The sequence below is a fragment of the Lemur catta genome, chromosome 4, assembly GCF_020740605.2.
Source record: "Lemur catta isolate mLemCat1 chromosome 4, mLemCat1.pri, whole genome shotgun sequence".
Lineage (NCBI taxonomy): Eukaryota > Metazoa > Chordata > Mammalia > Primates > Lemuridae > Lemur > Lemur catta.
The window spans coordinates 48,532,074-48,552,931 of NC_059131.1; the positions used below are offsets into that span (position 1 = coordinate 48,532,074).

General features: G+C 34.9%; 1 protein-coding gene and 1 pseudogene across 5 annotated transcripts in view; one reads left to right on the plus strand and one right to left on the minus strand.

Annotated features, from left to right (window-relative positions):
• LOC123636962 (WD repeat containing planar cell polarity effector) overlaps positions 1-20,858 on the minus strand; it is a 316,119-nt gene that overhangs the window by 39,095 nt on the left and 256,166 nt on the right. The gene's annotated exons all lie outside the window — the stretch shown is intronic.
• On the plus strand, positions 13,679-14,739 carry LOC123636964 (annotated as a pseudogene). The gene has a single exon (XR_006734712.1). The product of XR_006734712.1 is annotated as a protein tyrosine phosphatase type IVA 1-like (transcript).

Consider the following 20,858-nt stretch of genomic DNA (forward strand, 5'->3'; position numbering starts at 1 on the left):
CATAAATCTCTTAGGTTCTATTAACTTTCTTCATTTTTTTCTTTTTACTCCTCAGACTACATAATTTCAAATGTGCTATCTTTAAGTTTGTTGATTTTTCTGTTGCTTAAGTCTTCTGTTGAAGCCTCATAATGAATTTTTTAGTTCAGTTGTATTTTTTAAGTTTATAATTTGTTTTTCAAAAAATAGTTTCTTTTTGTTGATAGTCTTATTTTGTTCATGCATTGTCTCCCCGATTTTGTGTAGTTCTCTATGTTATCTTTTCGGTCATTGAGCATCTTTAAGACAGTTATTGTAAATTCTTTGTCAGGCAGCTTATAGATCTATATTTCTTTATGGTCAGTTTCAGGACCTTAATTTTGTTCCTTTGGTCAAGCCATGGTTCCCTGTTTCTTTGTATGCCTTGTGGTCTTTTGTTGAGATTTGGGCAATTCAAGAAACAGCCACTTTTCTCAGTCTTTATAGAATGATTTTGTTCAGGGAAAGATTTTTACCAATCAGCCTGGATAGAGGTTCTGGAACCTCTAAGACTTTTTCTGGGGATGCATCTTCTTTGAGGTTGTGCATTCGCTTTTAGTATATCTGGGTGCTTTACTGTCTTATTTTCCTGAATCATCTCAGGAGTTTTCTGTTTCTGTTGTATTCTTCTGCCCTTAATCTCTTGCTTTCCCTGGAGCCTGTTTGCAGAACTGCAGTGTCGTCGTTGCTCCAGTGTGCTAATGCACTCACCTCTGTTTTCAGTGTTCTCCAATCTTGTACCCAAACTATGCCACTGCCATTCTTACCAGTGCCCTGAGCCAGGCAAGAAAGATACCAGTCCCTCAGGCAGCCCCCAGACAAGATAGAATGCTTGAATTAAGTTTCACTTTATTCCTTCTGTCCTAAGGGAGGAGCTAGGCAAGCAAAATGCAATTAACTCTCCTCCCTTTTCTTGTTTTTATACTTGCCTGAGAACTATAGCCGCTTAACTAGTTTCTAGATTTATCACAACTATCTGTAATAAATTCTGGTTGGATATATTAGTACTATTTTAAGGATGAAAAATGTAGCATCAGCATACTTATTTTCCAGAATACCATTACATGGGCCAATTGTTTTCTTTGCTATTCATGAAAGAAAAATGATAATGTATGAATCTTTATCAGTAAATGGAGTTTTCAGATGGTTTCATTTTTAAATGTGAATATTAGGTTTGATTGTTCATTTATAAAAGCAAACATTTATTGAAGGTCTGCTCTGTGCAGACTGCTCTACTGATTGGGGTATATAGAAATGAAGAAGACGTAATCCCTGTCCTCAGTGAGCTTACAGTTTGATAGCAGGGCAGGGAGAGGAGGGAAGAAGAAATAAGCAAATAGTAATATCACAGCAGTAGAGAAGAAAAGTTATTGGAAGATACGAAGGGACTTATTTTTGCTACTTTATACCTGTAAATATGCCTATATTGTGTTTTATTGAGGATAAAATGAAGGTAAGATCCACAGTAGCAGCAATTTAATGTGGTTGTAATTTTGGGAAATGTCATCAGAAGAAGAGTTATCAAAAAAGAATAATTTATGTTAACTATTTTAAATTTGGTAGTCTTAGGTTATAGCTATAATTTTGTGATTTTATTTACAAAATATAATATTGAGCTTACTGAATTCCAGGGAAGGTCCTGGACATGACTAGTATTTTGGTGTCATCTATTAAAGTTTAATGTCTTAAACTACAAAGTAGCAGAATTTTGGTGGGAGTAGGGTCGAGGATGGAGTACAGAGTAGATTATAGCCTGAGTGACCTATTACATTTTAGTCAACTTTGTGTTCAGTTGGTGAATAGGGTAAGGATTTGGGCTGAAAGATACTCACTTGGGAAAATTTAAGTGCCTGCTAGAAAGCATGAATTAGCTAGAATTTTGCTTTGTTTTCCTAGAACAAATATTTTTAAACTGGTCGTCCATGTATCAAATTAATTTTACAGATGTTTGACCTACAGCATTTAAAATTATTTTGAATTATTTTAGAACACTTAGAAATTGGGAGATTTAACATAAAAACCCAGAGCTCTGGCTTCTTTTTGAAAAGTCAGAAGATTTGGCAATATTTGGCCTCTATTTCCTAAGAGCAACAATCTCCTAAACCATAATGGGTATTTCCCACTTTGGTGGGGTAGGCACACTCCACTGCATCCCAGTGCCCATCAAACCCTATTATTTATTTGGGACCAAGGCTGAGTATCTGTCCTACTTATCATTAGGCTTATACTCCCAGAAGTATTTGAGTTTGCTCTAGAACAAAGTCATCAAACTACAGCCTGTGGGCCAAATACAGCACTGTATCTGGTTTTGTATGATTCACAATCTAAGAACGATTTTTACATTTTCAAATGGTTGGAAAAAATCAAAAGAAAACATCGTTTAGATGTGAAAAATATATGAAATTCAAAATTTCCATCTCCAAATAAAGTTTTATTGGAACACAGTCACACTTTTTTTTTTTTTTTTTTTTCACATATTGTCTAAGGCTGCTTTTGTGTTCCGGTGTCAGAGCTGAGTAGCTAAGATAAAGACTATAGGATTTGCAAAGCCTAAAATATTTATTCTCTGGTCCTTTACAAAATGTGCTGAGCCCTGCCCTAGAACACAAGGGAAAAGCTCTCCCTCCCCCTTTTTCTTTAATCTTTTTTCTTTTCTTGTCTCTTGAACTACTTTTTTGCTATCTTATCTTATATATGCTCCTTCAGTCTCAGGATAGAATTGCCTTATCAAATTCCATTCCACAGAAAGAAGTGAAACAGTGAAAAACTTAGGAGAACAGGATTTTGATCTTCATTTTTAACTATCTGTGATCTTGGACAAGTCATTTAATCTCTCTGAGCTTCTATTTCCTCATTTGTTCAACAAAAGCGCTAAATTAGATCATCTCTAAAATATTTCTTACTTTGAATTCCATGAAGTAGACTAAAAAGAAAGAAGAGATAAGCTGAGTGAATAAAAATGTAAAGGACAAAGACTAAAGAATGATTGGGAGATTCCTGGTTGCTAGGTAGGTGGGATAGAATAATAATTGCCACCTTTATTCAGTTAGGTCATTTACATATATTATCTCTAATTCTCATAATGACCCTGTAAGGTAGGTATCATTACCCCATTTGCAGATACAGAAACTGAGGGTCAAAGAGGTTAATTGGCTTGCTCTAAACCAATATCTATTAAGTGGCAAAAGAATCAAGGTTCATACCTGAAATGTCTGGCACAAAGCCAGTGCTGTTCCATTTCAACAAATCGCCTGAGTCAAAAGAAGAGAAATGAGCTAAGAGAACTTATTGCTGTTACTATTTGTCTTCTAAAATAAATGGCACTATTTCTCTGGTGATCTTATACATTATTCTTTAAGTCTATCTATTCATTTGTTGGCTTTGTTCCTTCAAAGGAGATATCCTTTCCAGTCTAAAATCTCCAAAGGATTTTCAAGGTAAAACACATTTCAAGATGTGCAGTCACATGGAAGAATGAAAATCTTTTATAATATTGTTTGTTAAACTGACAGCTCTACTTAAGAGAAACCATTAAAATATTTACAAAGTAGCAGCTGTTCTTGTAAAAAAATACAGCTTTTTGGAGGTATAAAAATAAACAAGTTGATAAGTACAAGATAAGCCATTTGACGACTTCTTTGTGTATATTGCACAAGATATGGAAAATTCTGATATTTACAGAGCAATTATATTATAAAGCCTTTTTAAGTTAAAAGGACATAGGCCCAGTAAGAACTTAACTGTTTACAAGAATTTTTCATATTGATCTTTTAAACAATTTAGGAAGCCCCCAAACATAATCCTTTAAGAAGTGTTAGGTTTTTGGTGTTTTAAAAAAAGCTTTGTTCTTAGAGGATAGTTATATGAATGAATCTCTGTTGAACTCACTTGAATTCTATATTATACTAGAATTTCATCACTTGAATTTCTATATTATACTAGAATTACACTAGAATTTCATTCTTACGAAAATAATTACAATGGCAAATAGACCAAGAAAGCAAACTAATATATGTCAACAAAAATGTTAAAAGGAACTGAACATTTACATTTTATGCCTTTATCTACTAATTTGACATTTTATATATAAGCTTAGTGATTTTTGTCTTTTAAAAAAAGTAAACATTAATGAAAAGTCTGCATTTTGGGGTAATTTTATTAGTTTTCTCATAAGAGGTCAGTGATGTGTTACTTTTACAACCCAAGATTATTTATGAGTAAAGGAAAAAATATATATATGAAGATGGGTCTTGGCAAAATCTTGAAGTTACATGGAAGAGTGATACTGGTATCATAAGCTTGCTAGTTTATTTAATGACTTCTACTTACTGGTAAAAGCACTAGACTGAAAAGAAAATCTTTTGGTAGTGATTTTTAAATCCATGATATACTAATAGTTTGAGAAAACCACATACTTTCATCATTAAATATTTATATAAATTATGGAATTATTCCAAACCTTAAAAATTTTTGATATCATTATTCTTTTTGTAGCTTCAAGTTCACTTAGCTGGATTTTCCATGCTGTTCTTAAAATATTTTTCCATTTTTAGAACTAGACAAAGGCAGGAGACTAAGATAATGATGGGGTAATAGGATCCTCAATAAGTGTCAACAGCTTATCAAATGTAAGAAAGAGCAGGAAAGAAGATTGTTACCCTGACCCAAAAGGGTGAGCACAGGCAACTTATCTTTTACGGTAAATGTTATGAGGCCCCACACTGTTGGTCTCAGCTACTTCAAAGTGCTGATGTGATGTCTGGAAGTCATGCCTTTCAGTGTAAGAAATACCAGCATATATTTTGTTGACAGTTTTGTTTTCATTACAAAAATAAGTAAGCAAAGTAGGTAAAATATACAACTAATAATAATGTGTTATCCTATTACTTTATGCATGCCAATTTATCTTAACATTGGTTTTGCCTTGTCCTCTTAGTGACTTTTGATCTGAGTTCATGTGTATAAATGTAAAGAAAAACCCTCATCTTTTGGGGAGATATAAATATATTGAGATTAAAGTATTTTATAAAGGTTTCATTTTCAGTTATCATTACTATGTATTGATATGCTGAGTTTCAGTGTCCACATGTTATAGAACATTATAGGAAAAAGCAGATATTTGAATCAGTCTATTTTAGCATAACTAGGTAGGAAAAGAAATCTTATTAAACAAGATCAGATTTCAATTTTCATTGCTTGTTCCCAGGTCAGAAAATGTAGTGAATATCAAGAATCACTACCTCATTTTATTTTATTTCAGTGGTAATCAGTTGGTTTTCTACAACTGAAATGTAGCGGTAAGATACCAGTTATCCTATAATTCTAGCACTTTGGAACGCTGAGGTGGGAGGATTGCTTGAGCCTAAGAGTTTGAGACCAACCTGGGCAACCATAGCAAGACCTTGTCGCTACAAAAATCAAAAAAACTTAGCCTGACATGGTGGCATGCACCTGTAGTCCCAGTTACTTGAAGCCTGAGGCAGGAGGATCACAAGAGCCCACGAGTTTGACGTTACAGTGAACTAAAATCGTGACACTGCACTCTAGCTTGGGTGACAAAGTGAGACCCTGACTCTAAAACAACAACAACAAAACAACCCCCCCCAAACTAGTTATCAGTTTGTTCCTATATATTTCCTCAAAAATGTATGATAATTTTATAGTTAAAGGTGATAGGTTTAGGAAATATGTAAAGTTGAAATCTTGATTAAATGACTTAATAGTCTTTAAATTTCAAGGATATTTTTACTCTTATTTTTGAGTTGATATTTAACTTTATTTTCATTTAAGTACTTTGCATTTATTCTTTAAACTTTGACTCAACAAGGAGGAATTTTTTCCTTTATAAAGAATTTTAATAGGTTTAGGGGGTACAAGTTGAATCCTGTTACATAGATAATTCTTCATCCTTCACACAGAATTTTTTTTTAATTGAGTAAAAGGCTGATGGCCTTTTATTCAGAATTTTGTAAGTACAGATTTACAAACTATTAAACTTTACGTAGGCAATATGATAATTACTGATAATTATCTGAAATTTATTCTAGGCTCTGGCATGTGATCTTGAGCAGGTTACTTAATATCTGAGATTGTTGGTAATGGTGTTTAGATATAGGCACCTTATGTACTGCTGATTGTATATTGTTAGTGTATCAATTTACAGTTTACCCTTGAACAATGTGAGTTTGAAATGCACAGGTCCACTTATGCATGAATTTTTATCAATAAACATATTGAAATTTTTTTTGCAGATTTGTGACAATTTGAAAAAACTCATGAGCCACATAATGTAGAAATTTCTAAGAAATTAAGAAAAAGTTGGGTATGTCATGAATACACAAAATTTATGTAGATATTAGTCTGTCTTATTTACCAGCATGAAATATACATAAAACTATGATAAAAAGTTAAAACTTTTCAAAACTTATGTAAACAGAGACCGTACATGGCACCATTCGCAATTGGGAGAAATGTAAACAAACACAAAGATGCAGTATTAAATCTTAACGGCACAAAATTAACTAGTATATACTGTAGCATTGTAATAAAATAAAATTATTTTCTTTTTAGAGATAGTGTCTTGCTGTGTTGCCCAGGCCAGAGTGCAATGGCATGATCATAATTGACTGCAGCCTCAAACTTCTAGGCTCAAGTGATGCTCTTGCCTGAGCCCCCCAAGTAGCTAGGACTACAGGCACATGCCATCATGCCTGGCAAATTTTTTCAATTTTTTTTGTAGAGACGAGGCCTTGCTATGTTGCCCAATTTGATCTTGATTTCCTGGCCTCAAGCAGTCCTCCACCTCGGCCTCCCAAAGTGCTGGGATTACAGGCATGAGCCACCATGCCCAGCCCTACTGTAATAATTTTGTAGCCACCTCCTGTTGCTATTGTAATGAGCTCAAGTGTTGCAAGTATCCACTTAAAGTGCTACGTGACACTAATCATCTCTGTGTGAACAGTTCTGAGCAGTTCGTTTCTCCAGTAAATTGTGTGCTACAGTAAAAAGTGATCTCTTGCAGTTCTTGTGTATTTTTATCATGCTTAGTGCAATACCAAGATAAATGAATCCAGCGTAAGGACCATTGTGGGGGAAAAAAAAAAGGAAATTCATGAAGTCATTGCTTAAGCTATTCCAGCTGGCATGAAAACCTTACACTTTTTGCAAAATAACTTTTTATCTTGTGTTGAAAATGCAGCTTTTATGTGGGTGCAGGGTTGTTACAAGAAAGGCATACTTACAGACTCTAATATGATTTGAGAAAAAGTGAAGTCATTATATGACAGCTTAAAGCAGAAAGAAGGTGAAGGATCAAAGCTGGGGAATTTAATGTGAACAAAGGATTGTTTGATAATTTTAGAAAGAGGTTTGGCTTATAAAATGTCAACAAGAGAAGCAGCTTCTGCCAACCAAGAGGCAGTAGATGAGTTGCCAGATGCCACTAAATTCATCCATGTTACAAAAAACCACTTATACCCCCTAAATTTATTGGAATAAAAAAAATCATTGAGGAGAAAGAAGATCTGCCTGAACAGGACTTTATTTATTTATTATTTGCACAAATTTATGGGGTATGTGTGCAATTTTGTTATATGCATAGACTGGGTAGTGGTTAAGTCAGAGCTTTTAGAGTACCCATCACCCAAATAGCATACATTGTGCCCATTAACTAATTTCTCATCATCCACCCCCATATACCCTTTTAGGTCTCCACTGTCTATTATTCTACTCTCTATATCCATTTGTACACATTTTTTAGCATCCACTTGGGAGGTAGAACATGTGATATTTGACTTTCTGTGCCTGGATCAGTTTACTTAAGACAAGGACTTCCAGTTCCATCCATGTTACTGCAAAAGAAATAATTTCATTCTTTTTTGTGGCTGAATAGTATTCCATTGTATACATACACCAAATTTTCTGTATCCATTCATCCACTGATAGACATTTAAATTGATCCCATGTCTTTGCTATTGTGAATAGTGCTGTGATAAACACGTGAGTGCAAGTATCTTTTTTTTTTTTTTTTGAGACAGAGTCTCGCTCTGTTGCCCGGCTAGAGTGAGTGCCGTGGCATCAGCCTAGCTCACAGCAACCTCAAACTCCTGGGCTCAAGCGATCCTACTGCCTCAGCCTCCCGAGCAGCTGGGACTACAGGCATGCGCCACCATGCCTGGCTAATTTTTTCTATATATATTTTCAGTTGGCCAGACAATTTCTTTCTATTTTTAGTAGAGACAGGGTCTCGCTCTTGCTCAGGCTGGTCTCGAACTCCTGAGCTCAAACAATCCGCCCGCCTCGGCCTCCCAGATTTTTAGGATTACAGGCGTGAGTCACTGCGCCCAGCCCGCAAGTATCTTTTTGATATATTGATTTCTTTTTCTTTGGGTAGATACCCCATAGTGCGATTGCTTGATCAAATGGTAGTTCCATTTTTAGTTCTTTGAGAAATCTCCATGCTGTTTTCCTTGGAGGCTGAACTAATTTACATTCCCACCAACGGTGTACAAGCCTTCCCTTTTCTCTGCATACTCGCCAATATCTGTTGTTTTTTGTCTTTTTAAGTATAGCCATTTGGACGGGAGTAAGATATCTCATTGTGGTTTTGATTTGCATTTCTCTGATGATTAGTGATATTGAGCATTTTTTCAAATACCTTTTGTCCATTTGCATGTCTTTTGAAAACTGTCTATTCATATCTATTCATTTTTAGTGGGATTATTTGTTGTTGAGTTCCTCATATATTCTGTATATTAATCCTCTGTCAGATGATATTTTCTCCAACTATACAGGTTGTCTTTTCACTCTATTGATTAGTTCTTTTGCAGAGCAGAAGCATTTTAGTTTAAGTCCCATTTGTCTATTTTTGTTTTTGTTCCCTGTGCTTTTGAAGTCTTAGTCATAAATTCTTCCTAGACCAATGCCCAGGAGAGTTTTTCCTATATTTTTCTTCCAGTATTTTTATAGTTTTAGGTTTTATGTTTAAGTCTTTAATCCATCTTGAGTTGATTTTTGCATATGGTGAGAAATAGGGATCCAGTTTCATTCTTCTGTATACAGCAATCCAGTTTTTCCACACCATTTATTGAAGAGGATGTCCTTTCTCCAGTGTATGTTTTTGTCAGCTTTGTCAAAGATCAGTTAGCTGTAAACATGTGACTTTATTTCTGGGTTTTCTATTCTGCTCCATTGATCTGTGTGTCTATTTTGATACCAGTATGCTGTTTTGGTTACTATGGAGCCTTATAATTTAAAGTCAAGCAATGTGATGCCACCAGGTTTATTCTTTTTTGCTCAGGATGGCTTTGGTTATTCTGGCTCTTTTCTGGTTCCATATCAATTTTAGGATTGTTTTTTCTAATTCTGTAAAAAGTGACATTCATATTTTGGTAGGGATTGCATTGAATCTTTAGATTTCTTTGGGCAGTGTAGTCACTTTAATGTTACCAATTCTGCTGATCCATGAGCACGGGATGTTTTTCCATTTGCTTTGTGTCATATACAGTTTCTTTCATTGGTGTTTTATAGTTGTCCTTTCACCTCCATGGTTAAATTTACTCCCAGGTTTTTTTGTTTTAATCTATTTATTTTTCCTCAGACAGGGTCTTGCTTTGTTGCCAAGGCTAGAATACAGTGGCATCATCATAGCTTCTTGCAACCTCCAACTTCTAGGCTCAAGTGGCCCTCCTGTGTCAGTCTCCTGAGTCAGCCTCCTGAGTAGCTAGGACTACAGGCAGTGCTAATTATTTTTTGTTTTGTTATTGTAGAGGTGGGGTTTTGCTGTTGCCCAGGCTGGTCTTGAACTCCTGGCTTCAAGTGATCCTCCTACCTCAGTCTCTCCAAAGTGCTAGGACTTCAGGTGTGAGCCACTGGACCCAGCCTGTAGCTATTTTAATGGGATTGCCTTCTTGACTTCTTTCTCGGCTTTATTATTATTGGTGTACAGAAATGCTACTGAGTTTTGCATGTTGATTTTGTATCTTGCAACTTTACTGAATTCATTTAACAAATCTGAGTTTTTTTTTTTTTTTGGTGGAATCTTTAGGTTTTTCTATACGTAACATCATATAATTAGCAAACAGGGATAATTTGACTTCCTCTTTTCCAGCTTGGATACCTTTTACTTCTTTCTCTTGCCTGATAGCTCTGGCTAGGACTTCTAGCATTATGTTGAATAGGAGTGGTGAAACAGGGCATCTTTGTCTTATTCCGATTCTTAGGGGAAATGCTTTTAACTTTTCCCCATTCAGTAGGATATTAGCTGTGGGTTTCTCATATATAGCTTTTCTCATGTTGGGATATGTTCCTTCTGTGTCTAGTTTTTTGAAGGTTTTTATCATGACGGGATGCTGAATTTTATCAAGTGGCTTATCTGTGTCTATCGAGATGATTATGTATTTTGTCCTTGATTCAGTTTATGTGATGTATCACATTTATTGATTTTCATATGTTGAACTATCCTTGCATCCCTCGTATAAAACCTACTTGATCATGCTGAGTTATCTTTTTGATATGCTACTGGATTTGATTTGCCAGTATTTTGTTGAATATTTTTTATGTCTGTATTCATCAGAGATATTAGTCTGTAGTTTTCTTTTTTGTTGTGTCCTTGTTTGGTTTTGGTGTCTGGGTGATACTGGCCTCATAGAATGAATTACAGAGAATTCCATCCTCCTCAATTTTTTTCAATTTCAGGAGGACTGGCGCCAGTTCTTCTTTGTATATGTGGTAGAATTTGTGGCTGCATCTAGTCTGGGGTTTGGTTGGGAGATTTTTTTTATTACTGATTCAATCTTTCTACTTGTTATAGTTTGTTCAGGTTTTCTCTTTCATCCTAGTTTCAGGAATTTATCCATTTCCTTTAGATATTCTAGTTTGTGTGCATATAACTATTTGTAATAGTCTCTGACGATCTTTTGTGTTTCTGTGCTATAAGTTGTAATGTCTTCATTTTCATTTCTGATTTTGTTTATTTGGGTCTACTGTCTTTTCTTGGTTAGCTAGCAGTTTATTTTGTTTTTCAAAGAACCAACTTTTCATTTCATTGATCCTTTGTATTTTTTTAAAATCTGTATATTTCATTTAATTCTGCTCTAGTCTTTGTTAGTTTTTTTCTTTTGCTAATTTTAGGTTTTGATTGTTTTGATTTTTCTAATTCCTATGGGGTATGTTGTTAGCTTGCTAACTTGTAATCTTTCTACTTTTTTGATGCAGACATTTAATGCTATAAACTTCCTTCTTAGAACTGCTTTTACTGTATCCCACAGTTTTTGGTATGTTGTGTTTCAATTTTCATTTGTTTCCAGAATTTTAAAAAATATTCCATCTTAATTTCTTTGTTGAGCCAATGCTCATTCAGGATCATGTTTAATTTCCATATATTTGTACAGTTTCCAAAGTTCCTCTTAGTATTGACTTCTAGTTTTATTCAATGTGGTCTGATAACATACTTGATATAATTTTGATTTTTAAATTTGTTGATTTGTTTTGTGGCCTAACACATGGTCTCTCCTAGTTAATGTTTCATATGCTGATGAAAAGAATGTATATTCTGCAGTTGGTGGGTAGAATGTTCTATAAATATATGTCAGGACCATTTGATCTAAAGTTCACTTTAAGTACAATGTACTAATTCTGTGAATGGAGTGTTTAAGTTGTCCACTATTACTGTATTGGAGTGTCTGTCTCTCTCTCTCTCTGTACATCTAGTAATATTTTGTGAATCTGGGTGATATAGTGTTAGGTGCATATATATGAGGTCTGTCCAGAAAGTATCCAGCCATGTAATATAAAAAATAGAGACATTTATTGAAGAAGATACAAGATACAAGAAACACTGTACATAGGACAGTGACACCACAGTCCCCTTCAAAGTAGACACTTTGGGACCTCACTTTGGGAACTCATACATGTTCAACATTCTCAGGTGTTCTGCTTTTTGCAGGCCTTCCAAAATGTGGATCATTTTCAACAGATGCTTGATCATCTTTGAAGTGTTTGTGCCACACTTTTATTTGCACTGCACTCATTGCATTGTCCCTGAAAGCCTTCTGAATCATCTGGGTAGTTCTGTGGAGGAATGTTCAAGCTTAACACAAAATTTGATGCAGATTCATTGCTCTACTCAGTCATTTCAAATGCAACGGTCACACACACTCAGTGGTGTCTAGCACTCCACTGACTAGTACTGTGAAGTCATCATTGTTTATGCATGCTCATTACAGTCTACTCTCCTTGGCTGCCAGCTTACATCCATGTCAGGCAAACTGTTCTTGTTATATTAACAATGGCTGGATACTTTCTAGACAGACCTCGTATTTAGAATTGTTATATACTCTTGTTGAACTAATATCTTTATGTCACCATAAAATGATGTTCTTTGTCTTTTCTTACTGTTTTTTTACTTAAAATTCTGTTTTATGTGATATGAATATAGCTACTCCTGCTCACTTCTGGTTTCCATTTGCATGGAATAATCAGAACCCCCCAGATTGACTGGCACAATTAGAACATTAGTAAGCCATAAGGGTTAACTTGACAGCTGCTAAGTTCATGATTTAGTTCTAACTTCCCCTGCCTGACTGGCACCACTACTGCACGAGGCTGATTGGCAAGGGTTTATGGGGATTGAGTACGCAGTCTGTTATCAGCTCTTGACAACAGTGCACTGTGTTTTTGTTTGAAGTGGAATTTGTGGATAGTTGCACAACTCGACAATATTTTTTAATTCTGCTTAACAGCCAATCATGTCAACAAAGACGGAGAGAATGCTGAAGGAAGAAAACAGATTTTTAAATGGGGATTAGGAATTGCAGTATTATCTTGTTTCTGCTAAATAAGATGACTTTTTGCTTTGTAATACTGTAATATCAAGATTAAAGAAATTCAATGATCATCAATATTATAACACTCATAAAGACCATGCATATTTTAAATTAGAGGGAGAGGCATGAAAAGTCATATTGCAGAAATTAAACAATGAAAAGCAAAAGAAAGACAATGCTTTTAAGCAGCAATAAGACCTGAAAATAATGCCACTGAAGCAACTTATAAAGTAGCTTTATACTTGGGAAAAAAGGAAAGCCATTCAGTGATGTAGAAATTGTGGAAGAATGCATTGCTGAAGTTGTAGGATGCTTAGACCCTCATAACCTTTCAAAGTACAAAAACTGCCTCTTTCAAGGAGAAGCGTAACTGATTGGCAGAACAAGTTCATGCAATACTTCAAAAGGAAAATATATACTGTTCAATTGCTTTGGATAAATCAGCTGATACTACTGACTTGGCACAGGTTTTATACTTCATTCCAGTCATAACAGAAGATTGCTATGAAGGGTTACTCACTTTGGGCACTCTTGCGAATGGAACATGGGGCATAAATACCTTTAACAACTTTCAAGATAAATGTCATGAAGTTGGATTAAATTTGGTAAATTTAGTCAGTGTACGTACAGAAGGTGCACCTTCCATGACAGGAAAACATGAAGGGTTTTTTGCACAGATTAAAAAAAAGTATTAACAGATCCAGATTGGCTCCTTCGGCTGCCAGCTGGCTCGGCTATGTGTTCTCCTCCCAGCCGCTCACTGCATGGTAGAGATTGGTGTCCCTGCTGCTGCCTGCATCGCCACTGCCCTGTGACGACCACCGTGGCCCCCTGCCCTGCAGTCTCCACCACCGCTGCTGCCTCGGGACCAGCTGCATGATTAGGCCACAATCTTTGATGAGTAAACATATTTCTTTCTGTGGTGTTCTTGGTCACACATTTATGTAGTTTCTGAAGGGCAGTGGAGATTACTGCCAGGCACAGCACGACCTCTGTGCAGACAAGTGAACTGTAGAAATTCATTACTACTCCACCAAGAAGCCCCCATAAGAGTGGTTAACCTGGGCACAGAAGTGTTGAATTGAAATCCACAGAGCATTTTACAAGAGTTCTGACCTGGATGGGGTAAACCTCAGTGCACTTTCTTTTTGTTGCCTCAGTATTACTGGATTGAAGAATTGCTGCTTGTTGTTAGGAGATTCATTTCATTTACCATTACTTCCAACTTCATACTCAAAGCACTGAGAATTTCAAGTGGAGTATATTGAAGTAGACTTCAGTTTCTTTGCATCATTTCTGTATTCAATTTTTTAAATTCTTTCATAACCCTATTGAGTTTTTTTTTTAACTAAATTAACATGGCTCGAATGAACTGCCCAGCTCCTGTGGAAGTCATATACAAGAACATGAGATTTCTTATTACACACAATCCAACCAATGCAACCTTAAACAAATTTATAGAGGAACTTAAGAAGTATGGAGTTACCACAATAGTAAGAGTACGTGAAGCAACTTACGACACTACTCTTGTGGAGAAAGAAGGCATCCATGTTCTTGACTGGCATTTTGATAATGGTACACCACCATCTAACCAGATTGTTGATGACTGGTTAAGTCTTGTAAAAATCAAGTTTCGTGAAGAACCTGGTTGTTGTATTGCTGTTCATTGTGTTGCAGGCCTTGGGAGAGCTCCAGTGCTTGTTGACTCACATTAGTCAAAGGTGAAATGAAATACGAAGATGCAGTACAGTTCATAAGACAAAAGCAGCATAGAGCTTTTAACAGCAAGCAACTTTTGTATTTGGAGAAGTATCATCCTAAGATGCGGCTGTGCTTCAAAGACTCCAATGGTCATAGAAACAACTGTTACATTCAATAAAACTGGGGTGCCTGATGCTATTGCCTTGGAAATAAAATTTGACACAGGACTTAATATGTCCCATGTATTAGCCAACATGTTGGCTTGGTGAATAAGTCTAAGGAAGCTTCCATGAGAGTATTAGAAAGCAGTTTTAACAGGCCGCAAGTTTAATAGAATTGCAACCTATGTGTCTGGGTTACAGTTAGCCTTTTTTTGGACACTTAGCAAAAGATTCTTGCTGTTCAGCATTTAAAATGTGCTTATCATTTGTACCAATTGACCTTCCCTGAAATCATGTGGTATTGAGTTATGTCTTGTTTAAATCTATTCCCATGCCAGAATCTTATTAATATGTAAGAAATTTAGAAAGATTAGGTGCCAGAATACCCAGCACAACACTTGTATATTTTTAGTGTCATACAGAACTAAAATCCCAAGAACTATGAACACTCTAGACCTCATATGGTTTATCCATTTCAGACATTGAAAGTATGGCCTACATGGTTATTTGCCTGCTCACTTTATGTTTACATCTCCCACATTTATACCAGTATGCATCAGGTTTGCTTAACCATTGATTTTTTTTATTTTTACCAAGTCTTACAGTGATTATTTAATATCTTTCTGTAAATCTCATTTTGTGCTGTTATGAAAAAAACCTCCATTTTAAAAATCTACATTGTACAGAAGCACATGTCTTTAATGTCTTCAGACAAAAAAGCCTTACAGTTAATTTAATGTTTGCACTCTGAGGTGCAACTTAACAGGGAGGGCCTGAAAAAAGAATGGGAGGGGGCTATTAAATATTTTGAGCAAAATGTTGCCTTTGTCTTGTGCAGAACATGTAGAAATATGCTCTTTAATTTAGTAAATATTTTTTAAAAGGTAGAGATGGCTTTGTTAATTGTAGCTAAAATAATTCTTAATCATAAAATTTCTGAAATTCTTGTAATTTTTTTCCCATGCTTATCAGAAGTTGTTTACGAACTTATTTTTGCTTGAAGTGTGATTTTTTCCTTTTCTTCTCAACCTCTCTTGCAAAAAAGAAGTGAGTTTCTGCTAATGAATTGAGCAGACATCTAATATTTTATATGCCTTTGAGCTGTGTAACTTAATATTTGGATACTTGATAATTTGTTTTATTATGCAATTGATAAAATGGTGATGTGTATTAATGTTAGTTCAATCATATATTTATACTGTGTGGGAATGTGTGGTTATAGTTCTGTGGGAGAAATAATTTGTCAGTGTTCACCAGCTTGTAAAAACTTAGTGCAGGAGCTTAAACATCTAAAGAAATAATGAAATGCAAAAACAACAGTATTAACAGATCCAGATGCTCTCATTTCTTTTAATTGTATCTTGCATCAGCAAAATCTCTGTGCTAAAGCTACCATTTTCAGTGACACTTTGCAACAAGGTCTAAGTATGCTTAACTATATTAATGCAAATGCAACCCAGCACCGTCAGTTTCATAACATGTGAAAGTTGAAGGATGAGGTATTCAGTGTGGCTATGCCTTATTCTAAAATGCATTGGCTAGGGCAGGGACAAGTGTTAGCCAAAATTTTATCTCTGCAAGACCAGATAGTTAATTTTATGAAGAACAGAATCAGCAATGTGAATTATCAAAACAAGATTTCTATAGGAATGCGGCATTTCTGTGTGAAATGTCAAATCAAAATGACTTGAATATTTCTTTGCAAGGTAAAACTAAATCTACATATGAGAAGTGGCAAAAAATCCAAGCATTTCGGAAAAACCTATCTTTTTTCAAAACACTTCTTTAAAAGGAAATTTCAGGTGAACATTTTCCCCAGTTAGCAAAGGTCATTCATGAGCAGGATGATATATGCAAATCATTTGAAGAATATGAAGCTGTTATAGACCTATTAGTTGGAGAATACAATGAAAGATTCACTGACTTTAAGAATCACAACATCACACTCCAATTAGCATTTCAGCCTCACCTTGTTGACATAACCAAGGCACCTAAAGAACTACAGATGGAATTGATTAAGCTCTCAGTAGATGACATTTTAAAGTTATTGTTTGATGCTAAGAAAGATTCAATTGAAATAAAAATGCATAGAATACCCATGCCTTTGGCAACATGCCCAAAAAATGCTTTCTTGCTTTTCAGCCACTTATTGCTGCGAATCTACATTCTCTTATGTGACCCAAATCAAGATGCCCTTAAAGTCACAAATCACTGATACCCATCTAGAGGATCAACGGAAAAACTGTGGACCTACATGGGGCAACCAAATATTCACATGCTTACCAACAAGAAGCAGACAAAACAAAGTCATTAAAAGGTTAGTTAACTTTAAAATTAACAAACACTTTTCATTTTTTGGAATTATTAAGTACATAGTAGTTAGATTTTTACAAAATAATGTACATTTTTAAGTATATCTAATTGAAGTTTCTTGAATTCAGCCTTATTTGATTACAACTAAATCAATACAGCCTTCCAACATGAAGATTCTCCACCCCTGATCTAGGACTTCCAGTACTATGTTAAATAGGAGTGGTGACAGTGGATGCCGTTGTCTTCCATTTCTTAGGGGGAATGCTTTCAACTTTTTCCCCATTCAGTATGACGTTGCCTTGTGGTTTGTTATATATGGCTTTTATAATTTTAAGGTATATTCCTTCTATGCCTAGTTTTTTGAAGGTTTTATCCTGAAAGGGTATTGGATTTTATCAAATGCTTTTTCTGCATCTATTGAGATGATCTTATGGTCTTTGTTTTTGCTTCTGTTTATGTGGTGAATCTCATTTACTGATTTCTGTATGTTGAACAATCCTTGCATCCCTGGGATGAAAGCCACTTGATCATCGTGGATTATCTTTTTGATGTGCTGTTGAATTAGGTTTGTGAGTATCTTATGGATATTTACGCCAGTGTTCATAAGGGATATTGATCTGTAGTTTTCTTTTTTGTTGTTGTTGTGTCCTTTCTTAGCTTTGGTATTAAGGTGATATTGGCTTCATAGAATGAGTTAAGGAGGATTCCCTCCTCCAGGAATAATTTCTATGAGATAGGTGCCAGTTTTACTTTGTAGGTCTGGTAGAATTCGGCTGGGAATCTATCTGGTCCGGGGCATTTTTTGTTGTTGTTGTAGGAGATGTTTTATTACTGCCTCAGTCTCACTGCTTGTTATTGGTCTGTTTAGGATTTCTCTTTCTTTCTGATTCAGGCTTGGGAGGTTGTGTGTTTCTAGGAATTTATCTATATCCTCTAGGTTTTCTAGTTTATGTATGTACATGGAGGTTTTCATAGTATTCATGGATGATATTTTGTATTTCTGTGGTATCAGTTTTTAATATCTCCTTTTTTATTTCTGATTGAGTTGATCTGAGTCCTTCTCTTCTATTTCTGGTTAATCTGGCTAGTGGTTTATCGATTTTGTTTATCTTTCCAAAGAACCAACTCTTTGTTTTGTTGATCCTTTGCATCATCATTATTATTGTTTTTTGGATTCTATTTCATTTATTTCTGCTCTTAGTTTTGCTATTTCTTTTCTTCCGTTGGCTTTGCATTTGGTATCTTCTTCTTTTTCTAGTTCCTTGAGATGGGACAGCAGGTTGATAATTTGTGATCTTTCTGTCTTTTTGATGTGAGCATTTGAGGCTATCAACTTTCCCCTTAACACTATTTTTTCTGTATCCCATAGATTTTTGTGTCCTCTTTGTCATTCAGATTGAAGAATCTTCTGATTTCCATCTTAATTTTATCATTGACCCAAGGATCATTGAGCAGCAGGTTGTTCATTTCCATGACTTTTTGTGGATTTGAGAGTTACTCTTGGAATTGATTTCTAGTTTTATTCCACTATGGTTTGAGAAGATACATGGTGTGATTTTGATTTTTCTGAACTTCCTGAGATTTGTTTTATTGCCTAAGATATAATCAATCTTGGAAAATGTGCCATGTGCTAATGAGAAAAATGTATATTCTGTAATTTGGGGGTAGAGTGTCCTGTAAATGTCTGTTAGGTCCATTTGTTCTAGATCCCCATTTAGGTCTCATATTTCTTTGTTGATTTTCTGCTTCAGTGATATGTCCAGTTTTGTCAGTAGGGTGTTGAAGCTCCCAGTGATTATAATGCTACTGTTTATTTTCTTGCTTAGATATAGTAGCATTTGTTTTATGAATCCAAGAGCTCCTGTGTTGGGCATACATATGTAGGATTGTTATGTCTTCTTGCTGAATTACCCCCCTTTATCATTATAAATGACTGATTCACTTTAATATGAGTATGGCTACACCTGCTTGCTTTTGGCTTCCATGAGCATAGAATATTTTTTTCCATCCCTTTATCTTGAGTCTGTGAGTCCTTGCAAATTAGATGGGTACTGATTTCTAGTTTTATTCCATTGTGGTCTGAGAAGATAATTGATATGATTTTGATTTTTTAAAAATTTGTTGAGCATTGTGTTGTGTCCTAATATATGGTCTATCCTGGAGAGAATGTTGATGGGCTGATGAAAAGAATGCATATTTTGTAATTGTTGAATAAAACATACTATAAATGTCTGTTAGGTCCATTTGAAATAATGTCCAGTTTAAATACAATGTTTCTTTACAGATTTTCTATCTAGATGATCTGTCTAATGCTGAGAGTGGGGTGTTGAAGTCCTCCACTGTTATTGTATTGGAGTCTTTCTCTTTAGATCTAGAAATATTTGCTTTAGGAATTGAGGTGCTCCAGTGTTGGGTACATATATAGCATTGGTATATCCTCTTGCTGGATTGATCCCTTTTTCATTAAATGGTGACCTTCTTTGTGTTCTCTTTTATTGTTGTTTTTGACTTAATGTCTGTTTTGTCTGATGTAAGTACAACTGCTCATGCTCACTTGTGGTTTCTGTTTGCATGGAGCATCTTATTCCATCTTTTTACTTTGAGTCTGTGTATGTCTTTACAGGTAAAGTGCATTTCTTGTAGGCAGCATATATTTGTTCATGTTTCTTTATCCATTCAGCCAATTTGCATCATTTAAATGGAGCATTTAATCCATTTACATTCAAGGTTATTATTGATATGTGAGGTTTTGTTCCTGTCATAGTGCTAATTTTCTGCTTGTTTTGTATATTTGTTATTCGTTTTTTTTCACTTATATTGTTTATCATGTGGTTTGGTTGTTTTCTGTAGTGGTATTATTTGAGTCCTCTTTCTTGTTTGTGTGTTTGGTTACATTAAAATCTCTTTTTACAGTGTAGTTATCTTTATCTCTCCTTGCATGTCTTATAACTTCTGCATAAAGAAACTATTGCTGTGTTATGGGGAGTTTGCATAATTATTTCATCTTCACTGTGAATTATATCATTTAGCATTATGGGGGAAGTGTCCTTTGTTTCCATTTTTGGTCTGAATTCTACCTTATGAGATATCAAGATAGGAAATTTTTCTTTAGAGATTTTCAGTATTTATTCTGTTGTATTGCATTGGTTTTTCTTCTCTAGGAAGTCATATTTTATATATGTTGGATCTTCCTTGCCTATCATCTTTGTCTAGTAGTTCTTCATGAATCTTTTATTTTTCTCTTCATTTATTTTTTATTTTTAAGTGTTTCTTCCTTTAACTTCTTTATTTATCATTAGTCATAGTGGTTACTTGGTCATGTGATCCTTCTAAGTTAATCTTCATTTCTGAAATGTTTTTTTCTTTTATTGCTATTTTCTTACTCTTTTATCCTCTAAAAAATCTTTTCTAATCACCTTTGAGTTTCTGTAATCCTGACTTATGTTATTCTTTCATAACTTCTATCTTTATATTAATTAAGCTTATTTAAAAATATTAGGGTCAATTTTCATCTATTTGTGGGCATGTCTTTCTGGAGTGCTTTCATCGTTGGTAAGAAAATTATTCCCCTGTGGGTGTGTGTGTGTGTGTGTGTGTGTGTGTGTATCACCCAGATAGTATGCATTGTACCTGTTAGGTGTGATTTTAACTATCCCCTTGTCCCCTTCCCACCTGCTTGATTTCTGTTGAGTTTTACTTCCACATGTGTACATAAGTGTTGATCAATTACTTCCAATTTAGTATTGAGCACAATTGGTATTTGTTTTTCCATTCTTGCAGTATTTCACTTAGAAGAATGGTCTCCAATTCCATCCAGGTTGTTACAAAAAGTATTGGTTCA